Consider the following 22253-nt stretch of genomic DNA (forward strand, 5'->3'; position numbering starts at 1 on the left):
GTAGACTCTGTTTTCATTTCTGATAAGATTAACAATGTATGTATATGCTTACATATATGTATATGTATTTATAGCTACATTAAATTACATAAGAGAACAATGCATTTTGAACTGTAATAGTGGTGACTTTTGGTACATCAAGGAAAGGATCTTTACTTTTTGCTTCATGTTTTTTTAAATTATTTTTTAAAATTTTTTAGTTGGAGTCTCACTCTGTCTCCCAGACTGGAGTGCAGTGGCCGCTCCCAGCTGCCGCAGCCTCAACCTGCTGGGCTCTGGCGATCCTTCCACCTCAGCCTTCCAAGTAGCTAGAACTACAGGCGCGCGCTACTATGCCCGATTAATTTTTTGATTTATTGTAGAGATGAGGTCTCGCCAAGTTACCCAGGAGGGTCTCGAACCCGCGGGCTCAGGCAATTCACTCACCTCAGCCTCCCAAGGCACGGGATTACAGGCTGAGCCACCGAGCCCGGCTTCTTTTTTTTTTAGTAGTCAAGTACAGCAGTGAGAAGAGGGGAAAGAGTAGAACAAGGAGTTCAATCTGTAACTGACTGAAGAATCAACTGAGATAACTCACTACCTTCGGATCAGCCTCTTACCTTATTCTTCTATGTTGTTTGAATTTTCTTGAGTGAACGTACTTTCACTTTTTAATTAGAAGCATTTTAATCTTCTTAAAAAATAGAAACAGGAATACTTCTGAGCAGAGGAAGGAAGTAGGTCTAGAAGAATGTATGTAAGTAGGAAAATTAAGGAAGTTCACAAAATAATGGTTTTAATTTTTTTAGTGAACTACAGGAAAGGTGGGATCTGCTGAGTCAGGCCAGAATATATGCCAAGAAGCAGCTGGGGACTTATGGAAAAAGATGAAAATCAGACAAGAATGGTGAGGAGTAGAGGCAGGTAGCTTAGTCCCTTTGGTGCCATTATGCAATAATTCACCTTTGGAAATATTTGATTCTAAATGGCATGAGGGTCAGTGTGGATGTGGCCTACTTTTTTACAACCTGACAGTAAAAGAACTAGGGAATTAATATTCATACTTTTAAAGTGGGTTCAGACTTTATAGAGTTTCACGTCAGGGCTTTTTAAAAACAGCATTCTTATAATAAATGTCCCTCTACTTCCAGACTCTCCCCAGAGGTGACCACCCTGCTCATTGTACACTGTTGTGCAACCAGTCTCCAGAACTCTCTTCATCTCACAGAATGGAAATTCCATCCCCACTGAACACTAATTTCCCATTTCCCTCTCCCACCAGCCCCTGGCACCCACTATTCTGTTTTCTATCTCTATGAGTTTGACTACTCTAGGTACCTCATATGAGCTGATTCATATAATATTTGCTCTTTTGGACTGGCTTATTTCATTTTACATGTCCTCAGAGTACATCCATGTTGTTGCATGTGTCAGCATTTCCTTCCTTTTAAAGGTTGAATGATGGCCGGGCGTGGTGGCTCAAACCTGTAATCCCAGCACTTTGGGAGGCCAAAGTGAGGTGATTGCCAGACCCCACGAGTTTGAGAACAGCCTAGGCAACTTGGCAAGATCTCATCTCTACAGTAAATCAAAAAATTAGCCAGGCGTGTAGTTCCAGCAACTTGAAAGACTGAGGCAGAAGGATCACTGGAGCACAGCAGATCAACGCGGGGGTGGCTATGAGCATGCCACTGCATTCCAGCCTGAGACTCCCCAACTCAAAAAAAAAAGTTGAATAATATTCTATCATGTGGATATACGATATATCTACTCATCCATCATGAACACTTGAGTTACTTCTACCTTTTGGCTATTGTGAATAATGCTGCTACGAACAGGCGTGCTACATTCAGTTTTTAAGGCCATGTATGCTAATATTGGGCTAGGGAAGAGATGCCTAGTTTTGGGAAATCATATAGGATTCATTGTAGGTTCAGTTTTGAAATGCAACTTGTTTTTCTGTTCTTCAATTTGTTTTACTTTTTATCCTTAACAAAGATGAGGAAATTATTTCAGATGCTTCCTTTTAGGGAAAGTTACTTCCTGTCATTTAATGAATAAATACTAAATATATAGAGACTGTTTTGCAGTGAGTAGATAACATCATAGTCATATCTGCAAATGCCAAGAAACCATAACTAGATTGTAGATTTTATTCAAAAGTTTCAACTCTCCTTTGATTCCTGAGAGAACATGAGAAAACTGGTTAATTTTATATGGAGAGTAGTATGGAAGTTTCTCTGTTTTTAGTTATATAAGAGCACAAAATGTGAGGCTTAATAGTATGTGTAAAGTCAACTACACCTTTGGAAAGTAAGTTATAACATAAGAAAGAGAACTTTGGAAAACTAGTCAGTTCCAAGCTTTTGTTACTTGGCCTTATAAATGGGATTTTTATGTGATTTCTGTTCTAGGGGTTTTCTGCTCTGAGACCTTTATTTTTGGAGTTGGATTTCTGTAATAGACGGATTGTCAGAGGGGCTGGGGTCCTAGTAGTATGAGCAGGTGGCAGTGGGATGGAGGCCAGTGTGCTGCGTGACCAAGTGCAGACACACTTCACACTGCAGTCCCCAGTGATAAGGAGGAGCACTTCAAGGAAAGTCATTATCAGTATTAGTACCTGTTGGTGCTGATGCAGCTGTTCCTGCCAGCTGTTTGTTTCTTTCTTTCTCTTTCTTTCTTTCTTTCTTTCTTTCTTTCTTTCTTTCTTTCTTTCTTTCTTTCTTTCTTTCTTTCTTTCTCTTTCTTTCTTTCTTTCTCTCTCTCTCTTTCTTTCTTTCTTTCTTTCTCTCTCTCTCTCTTTCTTTCTCTCTCTCTTTCTTTCTTTCTTTCCTTCTCTCTCTCCCCCCCTTCCTTCCTTCCTTCCTTTCTTTCTTTTAGATTAGAAAATATAGTTTATTTAGAAAGTAAATTTGAGAGAGAGAGAAAGAAAGGAGATTCACCTCCCCAAGGCAGGGGAGGTGGCCAAAGCCAGGAAACATGGCCTGGTCATAGCTCAAAGAGCCCATGGCTACACCATAGCTTAGCAAGGCAATGGCCTCAATGGCAATCTCTTTTTTTTTTTTTGGAGTTGGAGTCTTACTCTGTCGCTCAAGCTGGAGTGCAGTAGCACACTCACGGCCACCCTCGTGTCAACCTGTTGGGCATAGGCAACAGGTTCCACCTCAGCCTTCCAAGTAGCCAGAACTACAGGCACACACTACCATGCCCAGCTCATTTTTTTTTAGTTTACTCTAGAGATGAGGTCTCACCAAGTTACCCAGGCTATTCTTGAACCCATGGGTTCAGGCAATCCCTTACCTTGGCCTCCCAAAGTGCTAGGATTACAGGTTTCAGCCACCGGGACTGGCCCCCTTTTTTTTCCTCTTTTAATTTTTAGTTTAAAATTGTGGGGTACAATTCATGACTAGGTATACAGATTTTCACCGTGAAAGTACCTTTATTGATGAGGTGTGCTTCCCTCTTCCCCAGGCAGATATTGACTACTGTCAATCCTACCTCCCTACACACCCCCAGTTTCCCACCACTTTCAATCCTTTTCTTATAATAATTGCATAGTTGTTCAAGGTCCACTTATGAGTGAGAACATGTGATACTCAACTCTTTGTTTCTGTGAGAGATCACTCAGTATTATAAACTCTAATTTCATCCAGGTTGCTGCAAAGTTCATGATTTTGTTCTTCTTTATGGCTGCGTAATATTCTATTGTGTATATGTGCCACTTTTAAAAATCCAGTTCTCTTTTGATGGGCAGCACGGTTGATTCCATGTTCTTACTATTGTGAACAATGCTGCGATAAACATACATGTGCAGGTGTCTTTTTCAGAGAGTGACCTGAGTTCTTCCGGTTATATTCCCAGTAGGGGGATTGTGAGGTCATATGGAAGGTTGATTTTTAGTCCTTTTAGAAATCGTCACACTAATTTCCACAGAGGCTGTACTAGTTTATAGTTCACACTCCCACCAACAGTGTAGAAGTATTCCCTTTTTGACACATCCTCTCTAGCATCTGTTATTTTTTGAGTTATTGATGGTGGCCATTCTGATTGGAGTTAGGTGTTATCTCAGTGTAGTTTTAGTTTGCATCTCCTTGATGACTAGTGAGGCTGAACATTTTTTTATATATTTGCTGGCTGCTCGTATGTCTTCTTTTGAGAAGTGTCTGTTCATATCTTTAGCCCACTTTGTAATGGGGCTGTTTTTTCTTTTCAGCACGTTTGAGTTCCTTGTAGATTCTTGATGCTAGGCCTTTATCAGACATGGAGTTGGTAGATATTTTTTCCCAGTCTGTGGGCTGTCTCCCTGCTCTCTTGATGGTTTCCTTGGCTTTGCAGAAGCTTGTCAGTTTAATGAAGTTCCACTTGTCTATCTTATCTCTTATGACCTAGGCACTTTGGGTTTTGATCAGGAATTGATTGTCAGTTCCAACTTCCATAAGAAGTTGTGTCTCCTGCATTTTCTAAGGTTCTTACAGTTAGAGGTTTTACATTTAGGTCTGTGATCCATTTAGAGTTAATTTTTGTGTATGGGGATAGGTAGGGATCCTGTTTCAATCTTCTGCATGTGGTTAGCCAGTTTTCCCAGCACCATTTACTGAATAGGTTCTCCTCTCCCCAGTAGTGGGTGGTGGAGGCTTTGTTGAAGATGAGTTGGTTGAGAAATTGAGGTTTTGCTTCTGGAATCTCAATTCTGTCCCATTGGTCTGTATGCCTGTTCTTCTACTTTCTTTTTGGAATACATAAAATAGCTGCTTTTAATTTACTTTTCATTGTTGTTTTTCTTTTTACTTTTTATTGTGAACTATTTATACATGTGTATAAACCATATATCTACAGTTTAAAGAATTATAAAGCAAATACGCTTTTAACCACCACTCACATCAAGAAATGGAAGATTGCCAGCACCTTACCTGAGTTGTCCTCCATGGTCCCCACCCTGATCACATCTGTATTGCGTTTTTAAATAATAGCTTCCTTCTCAATATAACATTATATTGAGATACAATTCACCATGGATTTCTCCACAGTAGCTTTGCCATCTTTCCCTTTGTAGTTAAGTATCTTGAGGAAGATACTTTGAAATTATTGCCTGGAGCATTTTTTTTTCTTTTCTTTCTTTCTTTTTTTAATGCAAAAAAAAATCATCTAAGTTTTCTCATTTCTTTCTTTAGCTAAAGATGCTGCCTTGGCTGAGGTTCGTGAAGTAGAACATTATATATTAGATCTACTGCAGTGCTTTAAAGTGTAAGACAGTAATAATGGTTTTATCTGTCTGGCATGTAGACTTCAGGGTGTAGTTTCACAGATTAAAGCTATAGAAAGAAATTGCAGTCAGGTGTGGTGATGTGCCTGTAGGCCCAGCTACTCAGGAGTCTGAGGTGGGAGGATTCCTGACTCAAAGCCAGGAATTCAAAGCTGTGGAGTGCAGTAATTACACCTGTGAATAGCCACTGCATTCCAACCTGAGCAATAATATAGCAAGAACCCATCTAGAGAGAGATAGAGAGAGGGAAAGGGGTTGTAGAATAACCTGAACTTACCAGAGGAAAGACAAAAGTTTTCTGGAGAAGAAACTTTACTAGGAGTGAATAAGGAACAGTATGTGAGGCATAAATGTAGAAGATTACCTTTTCTATATAAGAATTTCAAAACCAATTTGATTGTTATCCCAGCTACTCAGGAGGTTGAGGCAGGAGGATCACTTATGCCCAGGAGTTCAAGGCTGCAGTAAGCTATGATCACACCACTACAATATAGCCTGGGTGACAGAGTAAGGCCCCCATCTCTTAAAAAATTTTTTTTGGATTATAAAGGCACTAGGAGAAGAAAGAAGAGGAAGAAACAGTTTCTTTTTCTTTGTTCTAATTTTAATTTGACTTCTTAATTAAAGATAATTTTATTTAATAATTATTAGATTGTGCTCACTCCTGATCTTCTCTCCCCTATTACATAGATCATGGACTGATCGACTCATTCCTTCATTCCTCACTTGTTTAGCATTCTATTTAACATCTGTAGTACTCCAGACTAATGTTAGACATGAGACAAAGACACATAAAATTCAGTCCTTGTCTAAAGAAATCATATAGTTAGGCATGGGCACAGAGGAGGACCCATGGGCAGAGGCACACAGGCATCTAACAAGATGCAGTCTGTGCATTGCCGATGATTCAGCATAACCAGAGCACAGGGCCCAGAGGGTGGGAGGAGACTCTGCAAGAGATAAGGCTCTGAAGTCAGGCCTAGACCAAGAGGCCTGTGTGCCTTTCTGTGAGCTTCGGACTTTTAGCTTATAAGCATGGGGAACCACTAATGGGTTTGAAACTGAAGGTCATAAAATACCCATTTTGCCAGAGTGGGAATGGGGATATAACATCAATAAGGGTACCTGATCTCAAACCAGGCAAAGTGGGGACCAAAGGGAGGCCCAAACTTTACCTGTACGATGTCCACTTGTATACCTAATCCTGAATTGTACCCTACATCTTTAAAATAAAATATAAAAGAAAAAGAATACCCATTTTGAAAGTTCTCTCAGATGACAGTGTAGAAGATGAACTCTAAAGAGTTGTGAGAGTGGATACAGGGTAACCAGTTGTCCAAATGAGATTTGTCAGAGGTCTGCTCTTAGGCTGCAGTAGGGATGAAGAGGCCGCTGACACATGAGGCAGAATCTATGCTGGTAACCAATAGAAGAGGCAAAAATCTAGGCTTTAGTAATTCGAGTATCTTGCACACCCTCCTGAAGGACATTGCAAGCTAATGGGTTTTCCCATTTTATGTGGCAGACCCATTCTAGTGGGCCTACTCCTTTACGCCTTTTGAACTTTCCTCTAAAGACTTCTGTGGCAGTTCTGGAATCATTTAGTGTGGTCTGTCACTCTTCTGAACTCCCTTCTCTCTGCACGTATTAGATCCAGAGCCCTTGCCAAGATGTTAATTCTGTGTCATGAGAGAATGTCCCCACATCAACAAGCTCTCTCCTTCATCCAGCTTATATTCCTGCACCTTTTTTTAAAGCAGGATTCACTGAGAGGACAGAAAAGCTCCCACAGTGGGAGGAGGGGACCCTAAGGAGATGCCCAATTCCTGCACCTTTAGGAACCTCTTCCATATGTCCTCTGGGTCTGTAGTACATGTCGTAGCCACTTTCCACAGCATCTCTGGCGTGGTAAGTCCCCTCCTTTCCTTGCAGGCCTTGCAGGCCCCAGTTGAGTGATATTGATATCTGACCCTGAATAAAGGCAGTAGCAAGGAGGGAAGGAGAGAGCGCGTTCTCTGCAGGACAAGCAATGTCTTGTAAGGCACTTGCCTCATTTGACTCCTCTGTGTAGTCATCAAGCAAGGGGAGGCAGGCTCCTCTACCTTCTAGGGAAAGGGAGTGGGCCACTTTGCAGGCCTAGGGACTCTGGTGTTCATGGTTCTGAAGTAAATATACACAGACATTCTCATCTCAAGTCTTAGGGTTCATCCTGCCACACCAGGCCTTGACTGGCATAGCTGACTTGCATAGGCGGAGAGTTCAGCCTTCTTTTTAGTTCTGCCACTCTGAAAATTAGACCCCATGCCTGCAGGAGATGAGTGTCTTTAAATGTTGCCAAAGGAGGCTCTTTGACTATCGTAGTTGACTTTACATCGTTAATTGCTGAGACTGTCATTTTCCCTTTTTAATTTTTTAAACTGTTTTATGGTCACTGGTACATTTTCCCTTTTTAATAACAATATCAGCAACCTCCCACTTGTGTTGTCCTTACTGTAATCATTTCTCCCATACCTCCTGTACCAGAGATAGCAAACCAGCCAGGATATTAAACTGCCACTGTCTCCTGTCCCCCTTTACCACAGGGAAACACCTACAGCATGCTGGGGGCCATCCATGCTCCACCCACCCCATGATGGATCCTCATTGCCATCTGGCTGGTAGGTGATTCCACCTGCAAAATTCCATCCTCAGAGTTCACTTCCTTAGGCAACTTCTAACACCAACTCATTCAGGTCAGGTTCTCTGGGCAAAGTCTGAGATGGAGATCTTTGTGAGAGCTATTTAGTGAAGGAATGCTCTCCAGAGAAGGGGAAGTCAGATGGGAAAGGGGAGCAAAACTAAGTAACAATGTGGTCTTGGCCAAGAACCAATTCAATCTAGTCCCACAGGAAAGCTTTGGAGTGTAACTTGCACCACAGAATTACCCCATCTTGAGGTAAAAGGGCTGGTCTTTGTACACTCCCGGCTGCTGGCTGCCTCTGCGTAGGATGAGGAATCAGGGGACTCTCACCAGGTAGCCGTGGTTCCTTGTTCTTGGGAAAGGAACAGCTATTGACTGTTTGTAGCCAGCATTCTCAGTAGTGGAGGGATGTGTTCAGAGACTTGGGGAGGAGGTGTGGGGGAGGGCAGCAGCACATCACTACACTCCTGTACACACTTCTACCTTGCTTTTTTATTTGATAGTATATCTTGTAAGTCATTCTAGGTCCATTTACATGGAGCATTACTTGTCCTTTCTAAAAATTGCATTTTTTTGAAGTATAAGACTTATACTAAGAGGTGACAAGTCATACATGTGTAATTGATTTTCACAAAGTGAACACACCTCTGGGACCAGCATTCAGATCAAGAAATAGCACGTGGAACCTGGGCAACATAGCAAGACCCCATCTCCAAAAAAAAAAAAAAAATTTTTTTTTTAACCAGTCATGGTGGTGCGTGTGCCTGTAGTCCCAGCTACTGTGGAAACTGAGAGGATCAATTGAGTCCAGGAGGTCAAAGCTGCAGTAAGCTATGGTTACACCACTGCACTCTAGTCTGGGTGGCAGAGTGAGACCCTGTCTCAAAAAAAAAAAAAAAGAAAGAAATGGTACATGGCAAGCCCTTTAGAAACTCCCTGTATGCCCTCTTCCAACTGTTACTTCTTAACCAAGATAACCACAGTTCCTTTTTTTTTTGGAGTCTCACTCTATCGCCCAGACTGGAGTGCAGTGTCATGCTCATGGCCATTTCAGTCTCAACCAGCTGGGCTCAAATGATCCTTCCGCTTCAGTCTTCCAAGTAGCTGGAACTACAGATGCGTGCCATCAAGCCCGGCTAATTTTTTGATTTATTGTAGGGACAAGGTCTCACCAAGTTGCCCAGGCTGGTCTCGAACCCATGGGCTCAGGCAGTCCTCTTACCTAGGCCTCCCAAAGTGCTACGGTTACAGGCTTGAGCCTCTGCACCCAGCAGGTAACCACAATTCTGACTTCTATCCTGATTTGTACATTATATGAGTGAGACCGTGCTCTATGTGCTCTTTTATGTCTGGCTGCATTCACTCAGAATGTTTGTGACATATATTTATCTCATTGCATACAGCGATGAGAATGAACAAATTATTGTTGTATACAGTTCATTCTCATTGTGTGGCTATAACATAATTTATTCACTCTATTGTTTATAGGTGTTGGGCATTCTATTTGGGGGAGTATTTTAGCTATTACACATAGTGCTGCTATGAACATTCTATTAAATGTATTTTATTGGTCAGGCACAGTGGCTCACATCTGTAACCCCAGCACTTTGGGAGGCCAAGGATTGCCTGAGGCCAGGAGTTTGAGACCAGCCTGGGCAACATAGTGAGACCTTGTCTCTACAAAAAAATAAATAAGCTGGGAGTGGTGGTGCATGCCTGTAGTCCCAACTACTAGGGAGGCTGAGGTGAAAGGATCACTTGAATCCAGGTCAAGGCTTCAGTGAGCCAGGATTGTACCGCTGCACTTCTGCCTAGGTGACAGAGTAAGATGAAAAAAAAAAGTATTTTGTGGGCATATGTGTGCGTACTTGTTAGGACTACATCTAGGAGCATAAATAGCTGAGTCATAGAATATACTATAGCAGATACTGCTAAGTACTTTCCCAAAGTGATTGTATGCCATTCCCCCCCCACCACCATAGGTGCTTATAGTTCTGAGCAATCAGTATTTCCCATCTTGTTCATTCTCGCTGTCTGGTATAGAATGAGTCTTCATTTTCCTCGTGACGAGTGAGGTTGGGCACCTTTCCATTTGTTTCTTGGGCATTTGGATTCGTCATTTGTGAAATGTCAATTCAAGTTATTTGCCCATTTTTCTATTAGCTTATCTGCTTTTTCTTTCTGAGTAAGAAAATAATAAGGAATGTGAGTCTTTTGTCAGATAAATGCACTACAAATATCTTCTCCCAGTTTCTGCTTGCCTTTTTACTCTTAGTGGTATCTTCAGTTGGACAGAGGTTCTAAGTATTAAGCACTTGATCAGTTTTTTTCTTTTATGGTAGCACCTTTTGTATGCTCTTTCAGAAATCTTTCTGTTACCAAAATCTTGAAGATGTTCAAGTATTCCTTTAATAGCACTGTTTTACCTTTTTTGTTTGGGATTGCTTAAGTTTTCCTTCAGTAACATTGTTTTACCTTTAGTATTTGGGGTTACCATCCATCTGGAATTGGTTCTGTAGCATAGAATGTGAAGTAGGGACCAAAGTTTTTGTTATTTTTAATTTTTATTTTATTTTTTTGAGTTGGAGTCTCACTCTGTCACCCAGACTGGAGTGCAGTGGCTGCTCCCGGCCACCGCAGCCTCGACCTGCTGGGCTCCAGCAATCCTTCCGCCTCAGCCTTCCAGGTAGCTGGAACTACAGGCGCGCGCTACCATGCCTGACTAATTTTTGATTTATTGTAGAGATGTGGTCTCGTCAAGTTGCCCAGGCGAGTCTTGAACCTGCAGGCTCAGGCAATCTACTCACCTTGGCCTCCCAGAGTGCTGGGATTACAGGCTGAGTCACCAAACCCGGCTGTTTTTGTTATTTTTTTAAAAATTGACCCAACACTGATTATTGAAAAGACCATTTATTCTTCTCTCCATTACATTATAGCATTACCTTTGTCATAAATCAAGTATCCGTATCTGGTTTCTCTGGTGAATAATCCTCTCATTGCCAGCCTATGATAGGGACAGAAATGGGTAGATAAGCTAGACTGCCAGCATCCTGAGAGATGAGCAGAAAAGGGGGCTGAGAAGGTCTCATCAAGCCCCTCACCCTTGACTGTACCTGTGTTTCTGGGACGGATTCCTCTGGTTGTAGAGACAGGTGGTCTCCTGGCTGCACGGTGTCTTGGGAAAGATCTAGGAGTCTAAATGCTTTTCATTTTGACTTTTCCAGTCTTTGCTTTCCAGCCTCACTACATTCCATTTTTAGGAAGGCCCCCCCTGCCTCCAATTCCTGAGCCTTTCTGGGCCTGTGTCATGATTATGTTTCTGCCATTTGAGGTTTCAGCCTTTTCTGTTCTCCTAAGTCAGTTTCCAACTGTCAGTGTATTTTTCAGCTTCAAGATTTTGTTATTATTTCCTCTCCCATTCTCTCTGTTCTGGTGGTCTTATACATTTTTTTCTTTTTAAATCCCCTTACTATCATTTCAGTAGCAAGTTAGAAGAGAGCAGAGGTAAATACATATGTTTAGTATGCCATGTGTACTGGAAGGTCTGTCATAAGCCTTTACATTTATTTCTTTAGCTTTTCATATCTGCCTGGATGGGAGCTGGGAAGCACTGTTTGGCTTTAGATTTTCTGTGATCTTTCAAACTACATCTCAAAATTGGATAATTAACCCTATATATGTGATGTAAAATATATAAGTATTTTATTACATAAAGTAGAAAGAGAATGAGTAGTAAACAATATAATTTAGGCTTTGAAATTGTAGGACAAGGGCTTTTCATTGGTAAAAAATTTTTAATTTGCTATATTGCTCAACCTCCTGGCCTCAAGAGATCCTCTCCCGTCAGTTTTCTGAGTGTTGCCATGGGCTCTTAATTGTCCCTTTTTTGCATTCACACATTCTTTGAATTTTCGTTTATGTCAGCCTGAAGTTGTATAGGAAGCTTTTGATCCTGGCAGAGTTCAGTGAGACTTCATTATTTCATTAGGCACAAAATTACTCAATGTGTGGTCAAGTCAGATCTAGGAGGGAGAAGAATTCTGGTGAAATCCAAGCTCTTTAACTTTTTAAATATTATTATTATTACTTTTAATAGCGATGAGATCTCTCTATGTTGCCTAGGCTGGTCTCGAACTCCTGGGCTCATGTAGTCCTCCGGCCTTGGCCTTTCAAAGTGCTGGATTATAGGTGCGAGCCACTGCACCCAGCCAAGCTTCTTCTTCTTTATTTTTTTTTTTGAGTTGGAGTCTCATTCCGTCACCCAGGCTGGAGTGTAGTGGCACACTCACGGCCACCCCAGCATCGATCTGGTGGGCTCCAGCGATCCTTCCACCTCAGCTTTCCAATTAGTCGGAACTATAGGCACTCACTTCCATGCCCAGCTAGTTTTTGATTTATTGTAGAGACGAGATCTTGCCAAGTTGCCCAGGCTGGTCTCGAACTTGTGGGCTCAGGCAATCTACTCGCCTCGGCCTCCCAAGGTGCTGTGATTACAGACTGAGCCACCGAGCCCGGCCCAATCTTTTTAACTTAACAAGACTTTTCTTATTAATCTGTATTCAGTTCCAGCTACAGTAATTGATGTTTTCTTTTATTTGTTTTTTGGTTGGTTTTGTTTGTTTTTGTTTTGAGTTAGAATCTCACTCTGTCACCCAGGCTGGAGTGCAGTTGTACAATCACAGCTCACCACAGCTTCTACCTCCTGGACTCAGGTGATCCTTCTGCCTCAACCTTCCAACTAGCTAGAACTAGTAGGCTACCACACCTAACTAATTTTTATTTTTTATAGAACTGAAGTCTCACTATATTGCCCAGGTCTTAAATACCTGGCCTCAAGCAGTCCTCCTGCCTTGACCTCCCAAAGTGCTGGGATTATAGGTATGAGCTCCTGCACCCAGTTGATGTTTTCTTTTAATGCCAAAAGATCATCTAAACTGGAAGGAAACTTAATTGTGTCTAGTACTATATTACACACTCATGAAAGAAAACACCAGGCCATTTTTATAGGGACAATTTAAAGTGAATTCTTTGTCTTTGGATTTAAACTACCTGCTTCACAACTCACTAAGAAGTGTCCTGCTTTTAGGGGTTTTCAGTAGGGCCTGCAGAGTAGTCTCAGGCTGTAGTGTAGTGAATTTGCTGCCCTTCCCACCCATCACACCCTGGCTTCACTTCTCTTAATGTACATGAAGGACTCCCAAGGAAGCTGAGTGCGTGGTGTCTGATGCGAATTGATGAGACCTTCCACTATTTTATTTATGCATTATAAAGAGTGTTATGTCATTCTTGCAAGAGCATCACTGTAGGGATAGGAAACAGATCCATGGTTGCCAGGGACTGGATTGCATGGAGGGTTTGACTCGAAAGGAGCATCAGGGAATGTTGGAGGTGATGGAAATTCTCTGTCTTGGTTGTGATGATAGTTATAATTGTGTGTGTTTGTCAAGATTAATAGAACTATACGCTAAAAAGGGTGAAGTTTACTGTTTATAAATTATGCCTTGATAAACTTGACTTTGGGGGAAAAAATTAATGTATCTTGGAGAGGAGTGAATAACAAAAATGTGATTGCTCTCTCTGAGGCCTTGGATTCTAGGTAGTCGGGAGTCTCTGCTTGTGGACAAGCACCACTGAGAGATGGTAGCCGTGTACTCCAGAGGCTGTATGTGGGTGTGGCAGTGGGAAAGTTGGCAGGGCAGCATTGCTCCTGCATCAGCAGCCCTCAGACAGGGTAGCTAATCCCATATCTCAAACAGTGGATGTGGCAGCTTCACTGCAGAACAGCATGCCCAGAAGCTATGGCTCAGACCTGTGCCTTGACTTTTCCATCAGCTCATAATTGTTTTGGATCATGCTGCAGAAGTCATGTTTGTTAGACTACCAGCTCTTGTCACAACAGACAAGAGGAGAGCTTGTTTAAATCTCATTTTACTGGCCAGGTTCAGTGGCTCAGCCTGTAATCCCAGCGCTTTGGGAGGCCAAGGTGAGTGGATTGCCTGAGCCTGCGGGTTCGAGACCCGCCTGGACAACTTGGTAAAACCTCATCTCTACAATAAATTAAAAAAAAAAATTAACCGAGTGTGGTAGCGTGCGCCTGTTCCAGCTACTTGGAAGGCTGAGGCGGAAGGATCACCGGAGCCCAGCAGGTCGAGGCTGCAGTGGCCGGAAACATGCTGCTGCACGCCAGTCTGGGTGACAGAGTGAGACTCCAACTCAAATAAATAAATAAATAAATCTCATTTTACTTTAGACAGTGTCTTCCATTTCCCTTCTAATCATAAACTGAGAATCTTGAAGAGCCTTTTAATCACTGTGGAAGAAATATAGATGTCTCTCCATGTGGTGGGGTGTGGGCGGGGCAGGGAAGGTTGGTGTCCCCAAGAAGTTAAATTCCAGTAGAATACAGGGCAGATTTACAATAATTCTCCCAGGTCCCAACAAAGTGAGAGATATCCTAGTTGTATTTTATTCCAATTGCTTTGGAATTCAAAGATAAGAGATGATTATCTAGGCTGGGTGTGGTGGCCCATACCTGTATTCCCAGTACTTTGGGAAGCGGAGGCAAGAGGATTGCCTGATTCCAGGTCAACTTGGGCAACTTGGCAAGACTTTGTCTCTACAGTAAATTAAAAAATTAGTCAGGCTTGATCACATGTTCCTGTAGTTCCAGCTACTTGGAAGGCTGAGGTGGAAGGATTGCCTGAGGCCGGCAGGTTGAGGCTGAGTTTGCCATGAGCATGCCACTGCAACCAGCCTGGACAATAGAGTGAAACTCTTACTCAAAAAAAAGGGCTATTTATCTAATTGCTTATATTTCATTTGTATGTTCCTTTTCCCCGGCATTCAAAATGGCATTGCAAGTAGAGTTCTTTAATGAAGATAATGTCGTCACAACTGATAATGATTAAGGATCACTAATTACAATCTATATTTTCATAGCACTGTATGATTTTTCAAAACATTTTTATTTTATTAATGACTCTATGGGAGGATAGACAGGAGCTATAAATCCCATTTTACAGATGAGGTCATTAATGCCCAGAGATGTTAAATTACTTGCCCAAAGTCTTGGGTATCCAATAAGTAGAAAATGGCCTGGCACAGTGGTTCACACTTGTAATCCCAGTGCTTTGGAAGGCAAGGTGCAAGGATTATTTGAGACCAGGAGTTCAAGGTCGGTTTGGTAGAGAGACTGTCTCTACCAAAAAAACGTTTTTTGAGTTGAAGTCTCACTGTCACCCAGGCTGGATCCTTCTACCTCAACTTCCCAAGTTGCTGGAACTACAGGCACATGCCACCACATCCAGCTAATTTTTTGATTTATTGTAGAGATGAGTTCTCGCCAAGTTGCCCAGACTGGTCTTGAACCCATGGGCTCAGGCAATCCTCTCACCTCAGCCTCCCAAAGTGCTGGGGTTACAGGCCTGAGCCACCATGCCCAGCCTACCAAAATATTTTAGAAAACTAGCCTGGTGTAGTGGTATGTGCCTGTAATCCTAGCTAATCAGGAGGCTGAGATGGGAGGATGGCTTGAGCTCAGAAATTCAAGACTATAGTAATTGCACTATTGCCCTTTCACCTGGGCGACAGAGTGAGACCAGAAGAAAAAAGTAGCCGGGCTAGGTGGCTCAGACTGTAATCCTGCGCTTTGGGAGGCCGAGGTGAGTGAATTGCATGAGCCACGGGTTTGAGACCCGCCTGGGCAACTTGGCGAGACCTCATCTCTACAATAAATCAAAAAATGAGCCGGGCATGGTAGCACGCGCCTGTAGTTCCAGCTACTTGGAAGGCTGAGGCGGAAGGATGGCTGGAGTCCAGCAGGTTGAGGCTGCGGTGGCTAGGAGCGGCCACTGCACTCTAGTCTGGGCAACAGAGTGAGACCCCAACTCAAAAAAAAAAAGAAAAGTAAAAAAAAAAAGTAAATGAAATAACTAAGGCAAGAACTTGTATCTTCTGACTCTTAGTGTTGCACTCATTTTATTAAATCATTTTGTCCTCATTTTCCAGTCTTGCTCACAGCTCACTGACAGGACCAGAGGATTTTAGCACCCACTTAAGCTTAATAAATATTACTTCACAAACCTTTTATTACAAAACATGTAGTGGCCTTTGCTTTTTAGTTATTTTGTGAGTTCTAATTGTGCCAGTCTGCCATTTAGTCTTAGGGGTAAATGGTCAAAATCTAGAGGGTCACCATGGATACATGCTATACTCTTCTGAAGATCTTATTGTTCATATATTCATTCTGTAAACTACATATGCTAGGGGCTAACACAAAGATGATTCCAAAGTAGATTTTTCCTTCAAGTTTATAATTTTACAGAGAAGATCTGATACATAACACACATAGCCATAATACAAAGAGGGAAGTTGAAAATGAAGTGTAGATACAGTCTTATTGAGGCTCAGAGAAAGGAACTCTGCTTTATAACATCAGTTTTACTGACTTGAAAAATGCTACTACATGCTTTAACTTTTGGTTTGTTGTTTAATGCTATGTTTCTTAACAAACCAGAACACAAAGAACTGCTGCGGTATTCAACAATGAAACTCTAAGTATATGTACTGTAGGAATTTCCTAGAAATTTCTTTGAAACATACTGAAACCAAGTGTGCATACTCTCACCTCTGTTTCCTGTTGTCATGATATGCCCCATCTTACGGGAAACTAAACTCGATGGTGTTGATTTCAAAGAAAAGTTTGGTTAACTTTTTTAGCTTTTAAATAAGTGCATAGTGACCTTAAGTGTTAATGAAACTGTTCTACAAAAGTCTATAAAAGTCAAAGACTTTGGGTCAAATAGCTTAGCAGATGATTACATGTAAATAGCATTCCTAAGCAGCACACTTATTTCATTCTCTAAAATGGTCTTTCTCGGCCAATCAAGTAAAATAGTAGTCCTGACTATTACTATCATTATTATTATGTGTGTGTGTATATATATATATATATTTTTTTTTTTTTTTTTTTTTTTTTGAGTTGGAGTCTCACTCTGTCACCCCGACTGGAGTGCAGTGGCCGCTCCAGGCCACCGCAGCCTCGACCTTCTGGGCTCCGGCGATCCTTCCGCCTCAGCTTTCCAAGTAGCTGGGACTACAGGCGCGCGCTACCACGCCCGGCTAATTTTTGATTTGTTGTAGAGATGAGGTCTTGCCAAGTTGCCCAGGTGGGTCTCGAACCTGCGGGCTCAGGCGATTCACTCACCTCGGCCTCCCAAAGTGCTGGGATTACAGGCTGAGCCACCGAGCCCAGCCATGTATATATATTTTTAATTGGAGTCTCACTTTGTTGCTGGGTGCAGTAGAATGTTCATGGCCACCGCAGCCTCTACCTGCTGAGCTCAGGTGATCCTTCCGCCTCAGCCTTCCAAGTAGTTGGAACAACAGGCATGTGCCACCACGCCTGGATATATTTTTTCATTTATTCTAGAGATGAAGTCTTGCCAAGTTGCCCAGGCTGGTCTCAATCCCCTGGGCTCAGGCAGTCCTCTTGCCTCTGCCTCCCAAAATGCTGGGATTATAGGCGTGAGCCACTGCACCTAGCAGTAGTCCTGACCATTATAGAAATTAATCGGACATGCACTTTTATTTATTTTTTTAAGATACGAAGTCTCACTATGTTTCCCAGACTGCCTTGAACTCCTGGGCTCAAGCAGTCCTCACCTTGGCATCCCAAAGTGTTAGGATTACAGGTAAACTTTGTGGTAAAGATTGGTATAATTATAGACTAGAATGTAGTCCTTAGCCATATTTTCCACTTACTAAAATTATAAATGTTGATATCACCAAAAGTTTATGTCCTCTGCTAATTCATACTGTAAAATACTTTTAAAAGAAAGGGAGAGCATGTAGTTAGCCTGGGCACTTAATAGAAGTAATAATAATAGGTACCAGTAGGTTACACTTGCACTTTACAAAGTTACTTCACTTCCACTACAATTAAGCTGTCTCCTAGCCCTAAACCACCCTCTAAATTGTGATGCTGGGGCTGGGACTCTGTTCCCCTCTCCGTTTCTCACTATTCCTTGCCAGGAGCTGCCATTGTTTCCTCCCACCCCCACAAACCCATAACCATCTGGATGGTACCTTTACCTGAGGAGTTTGAATCCCAGCTTTAGAAGGCTCTTGCTCTAGACTTCTAGGATCTGAGAACCCCACCAACTCTCCTTTGTTCCCTTAGCCTTGGGGATGGTAGCTGCTTCCCGCAGTTGATGTCAGCTCAACGTCCCCTTTTCGTATTTTAGTTCTTTGATACCCATTTAATCCAGTGGCTCATGCCTGTAATCACAGCACTTTGGGAGGTGGAGGTGAGAGGATGCCCGAGCCCAGGGGTTTAAGATCTGCTTAGGCAATTTGGTGAGACCTCGTCTCTACAATAAATCAAAAAATTAGCTGGGTGTGGTGGCACACGCCTCTGGTTCCAGCTACTTGGAAGGCTGAGGTGGAAGGATCACCTGAACCCAGCAGGTCGAGTCTGTGGTGACCATGAGCATGCCACTGCACTCCAGCCTGAGTGACAGAATAAGACTCCAACTCAAAAAATAAATAAATAAAATAAAATAAAATCACATAACCAGTAGTACAAGAGCTACACCTTCCACATGTAGATCCTGTGGTCTTTCCATTTCTTCTCTGCATTTCTTTTTCTGAATCTATTTTTTAAAAGATAATTTTAAAGCCAGCACTGTGGTTGTGCCTGCAATCCCAGAACTTTGGGAGACTGAGGCAAGAGGATTGCTTGAGCCTTGGAGCTTGGCACCACCTAGGCAATATAACAAGACCTCAGCCCTACAAAAAAATAAATAAGTAAGCCAGGTGTGATGGCACACGTCTATAGTCCCAGCTATTCGGGTGGTTGAGGTGAGAGGATGGATTGACCTCAGGAGTTTGAGGCTGCAGTGAGTCATGATCATGCCACCTCACTCCAGTCTAAGTGATAGGGTGAGACCCCAACTCTTTTAAAAAAAATTATGCTTGCAAAAGAATTGCAAAGATAACAGAGTTCTCATATAGCCTTTACCAGCTTCCCTCCTAAGGTTAGCATCTTATATAACCATGATACATTTATGCAAACTAAAAATTAGCACAGGTACATTACTATTTTTAAAACTACAGACTTTATTAGGATTTTACCAGTTTCTCCATTAATGTCTTTTTTTAGTTCTAGGATCTAATCCAGGATACCTTTGGTTGTCATGTGTTCTTCAACTCCTCTAATCTGTGACTCTTGCGCTTTACAAAGTTACTTCACTTCCACTACAATTAAGCTGTCTCCTAGTCCTAAACTACCCTCTAAACTGTGATTTTCCTTGTTTTTCATGACCTTGACAGTTTTGAAATGGACTGATTAGTTGTTTTGTAGAACTTACCATAATTTGGGTTTGTCTAATGTTTTTTTTCTGAAATATCAAAAGACTATGGGTACGGATTTTGGGGAAAAAAATCCACAGATGTGAGTGCCCTTCTCATTGTATCATATCAGAGGTATATAATATCACATGACTTACTTCTGCTGATGTCAACCTGGATCACTTGGTCTGGGTGGTACAGGTTTATCCACTGTCAATCTTCCACTTTCCATAATTTATTTGTTAGAAACCAGTCACCAAATCCTCTTGTCGGACTTTTGACTTCCTACTTAATTATGGAGCTGTGCTTTCTTTGAAGATTATTAACTAGTATAAAAGAATCTTTGTGTTAGTGGCCAGGCTGAGAATTATGAATTTAGAAGCCAGAGTAATGACATTAGGAGATAGCGGCATGTGTTGCTTTTGGAGGAATTTCTGTTGCACTATCTTTGATTTGCACCTTGTTTAAACTTGGAACTTGGCTATTTTCAGTCTCAGAAAGCTTGTGGTTAATGCAAAGACAGCTATTTATTCTTGATGGACTGTAATCACTTCTGACAAGCTCTGAAGGATGATCAGAAGCCGAGGGTCTTGATGGCATGCAGGAAATCAGTAAAAGAGGAAAAATAATAGAAGCGTTTGCTGAGAATTGGAGGTGTTGAAGGCTGTGGCTCAAGAAGTGGAGATTTACAAGGATGGACAGAGCGGTGATGGGTGGCATCATTCAGAGGCACAGAGAGCTCAGGTAGGAGGCCATGGGACGCATGGTGAGAGAAGACAGTGACATAAATCACCCTTAGTGTTAGACGCTGAGCACAATATAGTGTGGATGTTTAGATTTTGTCTAGTCTAGCAACTGGATTACACTATGTACAGCATTTAAAAGAGCTTAGACTTTCAGATAAGCTAAAGAAAATAGTTCAGTTCATTTATAGAAACTTGGCTATCCGGTGCTACTGAGGGGTGACTGAAGAATAATCAGAGTTCTCAAGACTTTTAGAAGCTTAGCAGGGCAAGATGGAGCAAATGTTGCCCTGTTATATTAACTGCAGAATAGGTTTTCCCGTCAGGGTTTCTGCAAATCTTTATGTTAATAATTTAGAAATTAAAACTGTCAGACATATGCTATGAATTTTTATTTTATGCTAGTTTGTTCTAATTATATAGGGCTTCTATATCTCAGGTTTAGCTAAAGAAAATAAAATCCTTAGCCGGGCGTGGTAGCGCACACCTGTAGTTCCAGCTACTTGGAAGGCCGAAGGATCGCCGGAGCCCAGCAGGTCAAGGCTACAGTGAGTGGCCGGGAATGAACACTGCACTCCAGTCTGGGTGACAGAGTGAGACTCCAACTCAAAAAAAAAAAGGAAAATAAAATCCTATGAGGGTTATTGATTGAATAATGGCTTTCTTCCTAAGACTGTATCTGCAAATATATAGCCTAGTCCAAGTCATCAGACCTTGCCAGGACCTTGAATTCTGTATTTTATTGGCTTGTAAAGTTAAATAGTATTTCATACTATTACTCTTTTTCTCAAGTCAGCTGAAATTTATATAGCCTCATAGACTTCAGAGCATATTTTTCCCTCCAGGAATATGAGAGAAGACTTGGCAATTCTTACAATTAATCTTGAATCTTACATAGATTGTTCTAGAGTCTATATATTTTAATGGGACACAAAAAGACAGCATCCCATTTACGGATTTTTGTCTTTTGATTTTGAAATGTGGAATGGGGAATATTTTGATCCTCATGCCCTTCTTAGTAATTGGCCTATCGAAAATGTTTCTGTTTAAAAATACCGGAAAACTAATTTGTGGTGACGTTAGAATATTCAAATGCTTCTTTGGATAAAAATATTGTGTGTATGTGTGTGTGTGTGTGTATACTTTTTTTTTCGAGCTGGGATCTTACTCTTTCAGCCAGTCTGGAGTGCAGTGGCACAATCATGGCCCACCACAGCCTCAACCACCTGGGCTCAGGCAATCCTTCTGCCTTAGCCTCCCACACAGCTGGGACTACAGGTATGTGCCACCATGGCTAGCTAATTTTTAAAATTTTTTTGTAGAGATGGACTCTTGGTGTGTTAACCAGGCTGATCTCAAACTCCTGGGTTCAAGTAGTCTCTTACCTTGTCCTCCCAAAGTTCTGGGATTATAGGTATGAGCACCACACCCCACCTGTGTATTTTTAAATACCTATTTAACTGATGTTGGTGCTTGTCTCTCTAAGCATATTCTTTACATACAGTGCCAAGACATTTCAAAATCTGTTGCCTAAAAGTGGATTCTTTTTTTTTTTTTTTGAGTTGGTGTCTCACTCTGTCGCCCAGACTGGAGTGCAGTGGCCGCTCCCAGCCACCGCAGCCTCGACCTGCTGGGCTCCAGCGATCCTTCCGCCTCAGCCTTCCAAGTAGCTGGAACTACAGGCGCGCGCTACCACGCCCAGCTAATTTTTTGATTTATTGTAGAAATGAGGTCTCGCCAAGTTGCGCAGGCGGGTCTCAAACCTGCGGGCTCAGGCAATCCACTCACCTCAGTCTCCCAAAGGCGCGGGATTACAGGCTGAGCCACCGAGCCCAGCTCTAAAAGTGGATTCTTATTTGTGAACTGGGTTACAAGTCTCCTAACCAGATGAAATCAGGAAGTAAGGCGTTGCTTGTCTGAAGGGAGTAGTCTCTGACCATTAGTCATTATTTACCAACTTGCTGGAGGGAAAAGATGACTGTATTTGTTTTACTAAAAGCACTGCTTTCCCCTTGTAACTTGACTTAAAATTAGTTGATGTTAGCCGGGCTCGGTGGCTCAGCCTGTAATCCTGTGCCTTTGGGAGGCTGAGGTGAGCGGATTGCCTGAGCCCGCGGGTTCGAGACCCGCCTGGGCAGCAAGACCTCATCTCTACAATAAATCAAAAAAATCAGCCGGGCATGGTAGCACATGCCTGTAATTCCGGCTACTCGGAAGGCTGAGGCGGAAGGATCGCCGG

General features: G+C 42.1%; 1 protein-coding gene across 3 annotated transcripts in view; it reads left to right on the forward strand.

Annotated features, from left to right (window-relative positions):
* RNF157 (ring finger protein 157) overlaps positions 1–22253 on the forward strand; it is a 102839-nt gene that overhangs the window by 40343 nt on the left and 40243 nt on the right. The window lies entirely within an intron of this gene.

This window comes from Carlito syrichta, unplaced genomic scaffold (assembly GCF_000164805.1).
Source record: "Carlito syrichta isolate Samal-C Ts95f unplaced genomic scaffold, Tarsius_syrichta-2.0.1 Scaffold312140, whole genome shotgun sequence".
Taxonomy (NCBI): Eukaryota; Metazoa; Chordata; class Mammalia; order Primates; family Tarsiidae; genus Carlito; species Carlito syrichta.